Below are 10276 nucleotides of genomic sequence, written 5' to 3'. Positions count from 1 at the left end.
CCAAAGTCTAAGGGATCAAATTCAACAGTGCCGGCCACCTGGCTGGCCTAAGACTGAGAGGCTGAAGGACACATGATGATCAAGTAAATAGTAAAAGGCAGCCCTGCTGCTGCTAGCCTGCCTCTAACTTCTTCTAACATCGATTTCTGTATAACAGCTACGAGTTTAGGGTTGGTTTTCAGAGGGGAAGCCCACGTTGAAGAACTATATTTAAGCTAGGATGCAAGTTTTCTTCCCATCACGGATTTTATTTATTTTCCAGGGGAAGGAAAGCAGGTAGAAGGCGCCTAAGATGATTTTTGTCTTTTCAGGGAGCCAATAACTTTGTTTTTTTGGCACTTTTTTTTTTTTTGCACCTCCTGCCTTTCAGGCTGTGCTTGCTGACGGGAGGCTGAAGCACCTGGGCCTCCCAGCCCCTCAGCACCGGGACGATTCGTGCTGCTCCCCTCGCAGCCTCGCCCTCCCTCTTGCCCCTGACCCCAGCCCCCAGCCCCCAGCCCTTTGCCCCCAGCAGGGCCGTGGCAGCGCGGCCACCACCCCCGGGGGCCCGCGGGCCATGGCGGCGGCTCGGGGCCGGCCTCCTCCGCCCTCAGCCTCCGCGGGGGCTGCGGGGGCAGCGCTCTGGGGCCTGTCCCGGGCCCCTCCGGAGCCGCAGCGGGGCGGCAGGGGGAGCACGAGCAGCGGGGCCGAGCCGGGAGCCGGGGCTCCGGCTGCCAGCGGCCGCCACGGCGGCGGCGGCGGCGGCGGCGTCTCCCCCGCCAAGCGGCGCCGGCTCTGGGAAGCGAGGGATGCGGCTGCCGCCCGCTCCGCCGCCCTCAGCATAACGCCGGGGCCCGGCCCTTCTCCCCCCCGGCTCCGGGGAGCAGGAAGCGGCGTGCGGCCGGCTCCCGGCGGCCATCCCCCGGTTCCCCCCCCCCCTCTCCTCCTCCTCCTCCTCCTCCTCCAGCCGCCGCCGCCGCCTCCCCGCCCAGCGCAGAGCGGGCGCCGGCGGCGCGGGGCCGCTCCCGGGAGCAGCGGGCGGCGGATGCCTGCGCCACGCCACCCCGCTGCCGCCGCGGCCTGGGCTCCGCCGGGCCATCGCCGCCGCTCCGGGCCCCAGGTCGGTGCCGGGAGCGGGGAGAAGGGGAACGGGAAGCGGGGGGGCGCCGGGCGGACCCCCCCGGCCGGGCCCGGCGAGGGGACGGAGGGGGACGGGGAACGAAGGGGGGGGACACGGGGCTCGTTTGTGCCGCCCCCCCGCCTGGCCGGGTGAGCCGCGGGCGGGAAGTTTGGTTTATTTTCCCTGATTTTTTTCCTTATTTTCTGTATTTTTTTCCTGCCCGGGGAGTGTTTTTGACGTTGCCGCCGCTTGTTTACGGCTGCGGGGCGGCGCTGCGAAGAGGGCAGGGAGGGGGTTTCCCCCCTCGCCCCCTGCCCGGCCACGGCCGGCGCCGCTCGCAGCCTCCGGGGGCTTTTTGGGAGCCTGCCCCGAGCCTCAGGGTGCTGGGACCGGCTCTGGAGGGCTCCAGGGCTTCAGCTTTCCCCCTGCAGCACCTCCCGGCGGTGGGGCGAGCTGCCCCAACCCCCCCAGCTGTGCACCTTCGGGAACCGCGTCCATAGAAATAACTCTTGGCTTTATTTCTGGAGCCGTAGGGGTTTCTTCACCTATTATTTTTTTCCTATTAGGATATAAGTGAAGCTGTGTTTCCTAGCTGAACGTTACCGACGTGCTGCTTGGAAGGGACATAGGATGACAAAAAAAAAATAAAATCTATTTTGGGGGATTTGCGGTCACGGTCGGATTCCAGCTAAAGAGGTTGTCATGCCAAGGTGCTCAAGGCCGCTTCCCTTTTCTCCTCGCGGTGGGCTGTTCCGATGGCAAAGGAAGCAAACTTCCCTTGCAATCCAACGTGTTATCGAGTGGCGGGGCGTAAATGCCTTTTTTTGGCTCTCTTGGGTTTTTAAGGCAGGCAGCCGGCGACCTTAATGTTGTGTTATCCGTGGGCAACGTGAGCGGAGATCCCCCCGCGCTGCTTTTCCGTTTGTGGGGCTGATAAGTAGGGAAGGCTGTTGGCGTGATCCTAGTGCCCTGGAAGGGGGTGTATTACATTTCAGGCCCCTGAAACACTCACACTTTGCGTTCGGATTGGGAAGCTGAACTCCTTGGCCCTTGCTGAAGCGTAGCCAAGCCTGGTTCGGTCAAGCTGTGTTTTCCTGGAGCGTTGCAGCTTTTTCAGGAGGAAAAAATTCCTGGTTTGTGGAAGAGCAAATTACGTATTTCAGCATAGCTCTCATTATTCCATTCAGCAGTGCTTTGCCTGCTAACACCGAGATGCTGTTCAGTAGGAGGTGAGCGATAAGCTGGACTTTATTGTATCTTTGCAAATACCCAAAATGAATAAAATGCAGAATTGTCGTATTGCCCCGTTTCTGCCGTGTGATGGTGGCAGTCACGGAGGCAGCACCCACATTTGCAAGGTCAGAGTACAGCTATAGCTCTTAATCTATACTTCCGTGGTTGGCCATGCTTATTTTCCCTCCCCTGCCTCATTTTTCACCCTGTAAGTAGCATAAGTCAGTTCTTCAGCTTTCCTGTAGTAATCAGGAAAGACTAGAACATGAATTCAAACTTCAAACTTACCTCTTTGGTAAGGTTTACGTTTGTTCTGTGAAAGCACAGTCCTATAAAATCGGTAAGGGTTTTCTGATATCATATGTGGAAGTACTGTTTTTCTTCTTAAATCTACACTTGTTTAGTTAATAAAATGGATTTGTTATCTTCGCTTTAAATTACAGCCTGCATGACTGGCCTGGGTAGGGTTTGGCACGCAGAGTAATCAGTAATAGTCAAGTGAACGCAGCAGCTGAAATCTGTCTTCAAAACTGTGATTTCTTGAAATGTGCCAGACAGCCCAATACACTTGCTGATTGAATCTAATTCCACTGCTGTAGAGTTTAGTTCTGTTCTGAGTTCAGCAAAACCTCAAAAGCAGTGTCTCGTGTTGTGTTCAGTCTCCAGTAGAAATAAGCCTTGGTGTCTGCTGTGAAGCCACCGAAACCCTCGTGCAGATGAACTGTTACCTGGCGCTGTAGCTCTGTGGTTGTAATGTCAGCTCTCCACCAGGGAAGGCTGACAGTCTCTGGTGGACTTGATCGTTGTGGTTTTCAGACGTTGTTAACACCCTGCAACAGGATGTTTCTGTCATTATCTCACTCTCGCCAGGTTACAGTCTGATATTTTGGTGCAAGCTTCTCCTTGGCAGTGTTGGAAGTGATTAGGATGGGCTATGCGTGCCACAACCATGCTGTGGAACTGGATAGGAAAGCAAATTACGGCAGCAGGGTGAAGCAGATTACTGTGAGTGGCAAAGCCGTGAACTACTGCGGGTAGACAGATAGGGCAGTCCTGTCTGAACTCTGATTCTTGTACTACTATTTTATATTTTTGAAGAGAAACTAGATGTCTATGCCAGTGTAGGAGGTGGATATATAGATGTTTGTCAATGAAATGCTGAGATTACCAGTGCCTCCGTGTCTCTTTCTCAGCGTGGGTGCTGTCCTGAAGAAACACAAAAGAAAGTTAATCTGTTAACAAAGGTGGAGCGTAATGTGAGAATCACAATAAATTGTTGTGGATTCTTAGTACTGTTGCCTGCGTTTCAATATTTGAAGTTGTTTTTGATAAAGACCAGTGCTTCTCATCCTTGTTTGGTGAAGGATTCATCTTCTCCTTTGTGTCTTCTGTCTTGAAATCTTTTTGTTCTTTCTCAACCCCTGGTCCCTAAAGACTAAAGCATAGCCTTGGATACCCTCTAGTTAACCAAGGTTGAAGAGTTGTGTTTTTGTTGCTTTCGTTGCTCTTTTCTCCTCGTGGAAAAACACTCTCTCACTGGTGCTTCATGTCGCTTTCATGACAGGGTGGACAAGTAGCATCTGTGTATTGACCAGTAATTGTTCACGATGGGTATTTGTTCAGCGAGCCTCCTGTTGTATGTCAAGCACTTCTGACAGGCCGCTGGCTCAGAAAGCGTGTAGCCAAAGCATTGGTGTGAAATACAGGCATGGTCAGTTTCTGCTTTGGTTAAACTACAAACGTAACTTAATGTTTCTCGAGTTATGAATTACTTAGTCTTACAGTCATTTTTCCCTGCTAGTGGAAAAGCTTGGAAAATGTGATTATTTCTTTTAATGAAAAGTTTGTTTATGTAGGAGCCTTCAAAGCTTTATGTGTAGGATATAGGAGCCTTCAAAGACTTTGCATTTTCCTGTTTTAAATCAGGAGCAGCAGACTGGGGTTTGGTTGGTTAAATATACTCAAAAGCCACTTTTTCATCTCCCTGTGAAGTTACTATAGTCAGACTGTTTCTGAGTAAGTACTGCTTCTGCAATTTTCTGCCACAGCTAAGAAGAACAAAAAAGGATGCCCTTATGTTCTGGTAATGTTCACGCACCTTATGTTTTCTGTGCAGCGCAGCACGTGTTTTCAAGTTCAAGTATTTGCTGGTTTTGGCTTACTCTGGCATTTTACTGAACACATTTCGATCGCACTAATTCACGGAATACATCTCAGAAAGCATCGTGTATAGCAAGCTGTGTCACTGTGGAAGTATGAACATGGCAGTTAAATATTTATGCATTCATTTCTAGCAAAAGCAGTTGGTATGTTTGCAATGCAGTGTAGCTGATATTTCTAGAAGCCTGTCTTACAAATTGTCTTCCTCAGAGAACAATACGTGGAACGTTTGTGGTAACAAGACTATACAACAAAGAGTATACAAGAAAAAAATCTGAAAGGAAGGAAATAAGTTTGCCATACTTTGGGGTCAGGGAGAAGTGAGGTGAGCGAACTGTGTTTACTTCAAGCAGGAAATCTGTGACAGCACTATTCTTGGAAAGAACAGGCAGGGAAAAGAAACAGAGTGAAGCCTCATAGAGTTCAATTTATAAGCAGAACAAGGGTTGAAAGTGATAAAGTAGACTGAAATGACATCATTTCTTTTTCATTAGATGGTTTCAGTGCTGTCTTTTTCTTTATTTTTCATGTATTTGCTTTGGAGGGTTTGGATTTGTGAACATTTTCAGTGCTAAGAGCCTTGAAGTTTAATACTCTGCCAGCAATTTTCTTGGAAATAAGACATGAAGTCACCCTTATCAATATTTCTTACTAAAAAAATTATTTTATATATGTATATACCTACATACATATACATACAGTTTGCTGAATCTCATTTACCAAATAAATCACCAGTTCCGTCCCCATCCCTCCCTAATTCAGAGTTAAGCAGAAAAAATCCACAGCACTTGTCAGTTGTGCAGGAAGCCTTACCTTTAACTTATGGCATTTTGAAATACTAAGCAGTCTTATTTTTCAGATCTAGTTCTGTTTGCTGTAGTCACAACCTTGTTCACTTGTTTAAACTTCATGAATTTATCACTGCTATGTGCTACTGATCATGGCATAGGTCATTTGTTACCTTCTCTATACAGGATGTCAAGCTAGATGAGCAAATCATGCTTCCTAGCTATAAAATAAATAAGCTGAATTCTCTTTATGCTTTAGATGCTTCTGAAGTTAATAAAGCAAGTTTCCCTTTAAGGGCTTGAAATTTTGCTATCAGAATGACTCGCAGTATATCTTTTATCTTCTTTCTATTAAAGCTTATGAAAGAAATGTAATAGTACTTGCTCTTCTACAGATTTAAGTATTTTTTTTGAGAACCTACTTTATTCTCAGGCTGTCAGTTCAGATGTCACTTTATGATTTTTCTGCACGATGATTGCACATTTCCATTTTATGAATTTTCTGGGCAAACTGAGATTATAGCAACTACCAGATAATTCCAGGGCCTGTGGTTCCCCATACCTCTGACCTTAAATTCTTCAGCTCAGTGAAATAAGTTGGTGCAAAATATACCAAGGTAGTGAGTATCTCTGAGGTAACAGAAGAACGGGGACGTAGCTAATAGAAAATTCACCTTTACTGCTTGTGAGGCATGGAGAGAAAGCCTTATAATGGTTGAGGTCAGTAGTAGAGCTACAAGTGGAAGTGACACCTAGACCTCCAACCTTGCACCTCTTCTGTCAGACTGGACCTGTTCTAACAAACCCCCTTGTGGGGCAGGCAGAGGCTGTGTGCCATCGGTTTTCACCTGGAAATTTTACCTAATTTTACCTTGAATATTCTTGAGATACGGTCTCTTCTGTGGAAAGGACGTTGTGTTACTCTGAAGTAACTTTGAATGTCAGCTAAGGCTACAAATATTTGGTTTGGCTGTTGGTTGGCAACAAGGAGCTCTGGCAGGTATGTTCCCGTCTTTTGATGTGTGAAAAGTACGAAAGCTGGTGGAGTTTAGATGCAAAAATAAATTTATATGGCCAGTCGGCGTGATCAGCTGTGGTTTCATCCCTCTCACCTAGAATAGGAGGTGATGAGAAGCTGTTTGAAAACTATGTGTCCATAGGGTAAGGAATACCTGTGCTAACTGGGCTCCTGGCTGTTGGGCTTTTTTCTTCTGGATGTGTTATGTTGTATTTAATAGGTGATTTTCCTTATCGCAGCTGTAGCATACGTGAAAGGAGCGTAGAAAGGATTTAATGATTACCAACTGCTAGTATGGTATTTTCTGACTAAATATGACAAGTAAATTGTAGGAAAAAAAGGAATGAACAAGAAACTGCTCCATATAAAACATTGCCAGAAATTGTTTAAATAGCAATGGTGATGGTTCAGGCTAATTTAAAAATCAGTCTGCTGCTTTGTTTTGATGTAACCCTTCAAGTCTACCCGTTGAAGGTACTGAAGGTGATCATTAAGTTTGTTTTATTTTGAACGTGTTGTTTCCGAAACACAGCGATGCCGTTCTGCGCTCCTGTCAGCTCTCCTAGCAGCTCATCAAGTGTCAGCTTTACTCTGTCAGTGAAATGGCATGTGGGGAGGAGAGATAAAAGGGGCATCAAGCTATTAAGCCGTAAAATAAACAAAAGCAAAACTTGAATTTGATAAGGTTGCTATATTTGCCTGTTTAACAGGGGTTCTGTACGTAACTCTTGGTTCGGCACTGTGCTGGAGCGGGAGGAACTGCCGGCTCCATGAGGGGCCAGCCTGTGGCATGGGGCACGGGGCAGGCCCGACTCTTTCTTCCTCCATTTCGGGGAGAGGAAGAGCCCTTCTTCAGCAGCAGTTGTGCCTGTCTTCTGAGGCTGGCACTGTAAATTAGTGATCCTGTGAGCAGAGTTTGTTTCCAGGCCTGGCAGGATGGAGGACTGCTGGAGGCTCTTCACGCTTCCTTCAGGAGAGGCATGTTGCCATCTTCAGCTTCCCTCCCTGAAACACAAGCCCTTGGAGGAGGGATTGGGACATCCCGAGTGCTGAGCTGAGGCGAAGTCAGGTTGGGGCCCATGCTTGAGCTCTTTCAGCTGTATCCATCCCAGCAGGAGAAGTGCTGTGTCCTGCCTTGGCTCCTTTCCTCTTCCAGCTTGTTTGGTTTGTATAAGGACTAGTATAGAGTAGAGGGCTTTTTACCTCTGGAACAATTGTGAAGAGGGAAAATTGCTCTCAGACTGCTGCTATTCAAGCCTCCTTGCTTGGCCTTGTGTTGCCTTGCAGAGAAAGGAGCCCTGAGGGGTTGCCGTCTCCGGCTGCAGCTCACCGTCCCTTCCCCAGCAGTGGTGGGGACACAGCTATTTGTGGAGCTGTGCTTTGAAACAGGATAAGGAAGTGATCTGATCGAGCCCTGCAAAAATAGATTACTCTGAAATGGTAACTAATTCGTTTTAAAATGCTGTCCCACGAGCAATGTGTCGGCATGTTGTGGGGGTGAGGCTCCAATGCTGTGAAGACAGAAAGGAGCACCTGGGCCAGGATCTTCTCGAGCTGCTGTGGTTCTCATGACCAGTGTCATTTCCCGAGAAGAGCTGGCTTCAATTTGTGCCATGTCCTTCTTCAGGGTTAGATGTTAATACCGGCGTGACTGCAGATGGTCCCTTCTCTTCTGAAGCTGCAGTATGTTTTTGAAAACTTGTCAATGGTTTTGACTCACAGTCTGAGATACTTTTGCCATGACCCCGTTAGCTTCGTGAGGCTACCGCTCCCAATGGCAGCCAGTGTAATCGGCATCCAACCGTCACCAAACTGCACTGTACTAAAATAATACAGATTGGACTGCAAAGTTAATGCATGTTTTGTGTAACAGAGGAGTCGCAGAGAACATTGTAGAATATCTATGGTGAGAAAACCATTAACAAAGAACAAAACAAGAAGCTGTGGCATTTCTCTGACCAGTAGTAAATAAAGGCAGTGGACAGAAGTTGAGAGGATGAGAACAATGCTTTGTATTTCCAGAGTTTTAAGATTATTTTTTTTTTCATTTAAATCAAAGAAACAATCTTTTAGCCTAAATTTATGTGACATAATGTTTGCCACTTTTTTTTTGTTGAAATTGTGGGAAACTGGAAGCCAAACCCTAAGGGAAAAAGTGATGTTGGAGACCATGTTTTTGTAGATATATTCGTGTACAGTCAGCTCCAAGTCAACTGGCTTTGTGTTAGGTTATTAACATGATGTGTTAAAAATAAACGAGGCTCCGATACCGTGCCCCCATCTGTTTATGAAATGACTTTTCTCCGCATAAAGGGCCTGGTGGAGTCGCTGTTCCTCCGTGCTGGCACATCCAGCCTGTCACCACAGATGGTGTTGGTGTAGGAGCTACCAAGGAAGTGGTTTTGTGATCGCTGTTCCTGGATCAGATTTACTATCAGATTATCCTGTAATGTAATTTTGATCAGGTAGGCAAACTATCACCTTTCTTAAGTTAGTAAGAGTACACAATATATCATTTGTGCTGACTGTGGGAGGACAGACAGTAGCTATTTGGCATGAAGCCTTCCAGTATGAAATCGACCTGTCAAATCTAAACTTTATTTACTGTCTTGCCAAACTGTGACCTCGGAGCAGGTATTGGAACAGTGACTTGAGTCAGTAAACTGTACTCTCTTTTATTTACCAAATTGCTTAATACGGATTTATTACCTATGAAGAAATAATACACTGTATGCTACAGTACCGTTTACTTCATGTACTGTTAGATTTCTCCTTTATTTCTCTTAAGCTTTATTTTTTTAACAATAAATCTGCTTAGGCTGGGAAGGAAGCTGCAACAACTGACTCTTGAGCATTATTCTGATTCATAAAATATGGCAGAGTAATGATAATAACAGTCATTGCAGACATTTTAACGTGAAATTCATTCATGCATATGTGAGAGTTAATTTTCATTTAATGGCATTGCATGGCACGTGGAGTTCAGAGAAGTGCTTATTTTCTTTCCCTGAGTAGCAAAAGGAAGTAAGTACACTTCAAGTACACTGAAATAGACCCTTAGTAAACCCTTTATGAAGAAACTTTTCAGTTGGACAGAATCAAACTATGTTGGAAAGCTTCCCCCTCCTAGTTTATTAATTCTTACATAGCGCAGCCTTCATAAATCCTTGAGGTTATGAGATGGTGAATATATTGTTATGCAATTTGTTCCTTAAGCCAAAATATTACAACTTGCAGGTTTGTTTGTTTTGTTTTTAGTCTATTATAAGATCATCATGTGCTTTTCATGTAAGTTCAAGAAGACTTTTAATTATCTAGAGTAAGCACTTATTTTTTCTTTCTCTCCCATATTGAGTAGCTTGTTAGGAAAAACAGGGAGATTGTGTTAAATAAAAATTATATGCAAAATAAGTCTATTCTCCTTGGGTTTTAGGACATGAGTGTAGTAGTATTTGCTTCGTTTTTCTCACTTAGCTGATGGTTGGGACCAAAGTGGGACACAGCCTGGCTTACATGGCAGCACGCATCCTGAACCACCTCTGCTTTTCATGGAAATGCTACGTTTCGCTGGGACAGACCAGATTACAGTCAAATTTCTGCTAGTTATTTCCTACCGTTTGAACCATAATTTTGTTTTTTAACATTTTTTTTTTAGGGGAAGTCTTTGTGAAGGACAAATACAACATTCAGTTTGGTTTGTTCATGTTCCGTTTCCTCTTTCTGTGCAAATTAGGGCTGGAGACCATTGCTCAATTCAGCCAAATGCGAAAGAGGAGAAGGGCTCTCAAAGATGATGAATTGTGTTTTGTGTAAACTGGCGGCTGAAGAGAGAAGACATTGAAATTAGTGCCCTTTCTGGGAGGAAAAATACAGAAATCGGCTGCTATGTTGTTTTGTAGCAGCTGGCCCCTCGCAGTGGGTGTACGTTCCTAGTACCTGTAGGACGTGTGATCTTTTGCCTTGTCAAGGTGTCACAGC

The 10276-nt window shown here is 46.1% G+C and overlaps 1 protein-coding gene across 3 annotated transcripts in view; it reads left to right on the top strand.

The window, feature by feature from the left end:
* Window positions 1-660: 660 nt before the first annotated feature.
* FAM135A (family with sequence similarity 135 member A) overlaps window positions 661-10276 on the top strand; it is a 79349-nt gene continuing 69733 nt past the window's right edge. The window contains exon 1 of one of the 3 annotated variants that reach the window (XR_011095294.1): window positions 661-1099. The gene's annotated coding sequence lies outside the window, so the exon portion shown is untranslated. The remainder of the gene's footprint in view (window positions 1100-10276) is intronic. The other 2 variants (XM_068678238.1, XM_068678237.1) reach the window with 2 other exon arrangements.

This window comes from Anas acuta, chromosome 3 (assembly GCF_963932015.1).
Source record: "Anas acuta chromosome 3, bAnaAcu1.1, whole genome shotgun sequence".
In the NCBI taxonomy this organism is placed as follows: Eukaryota; Metazoa; Chordata; class Aves; order Anseriformes; family Anatidae; genus Anas; species Anas acuta.
This window is presented reverse-complemented; position numbering and strand designations above follow the sequence as displayed.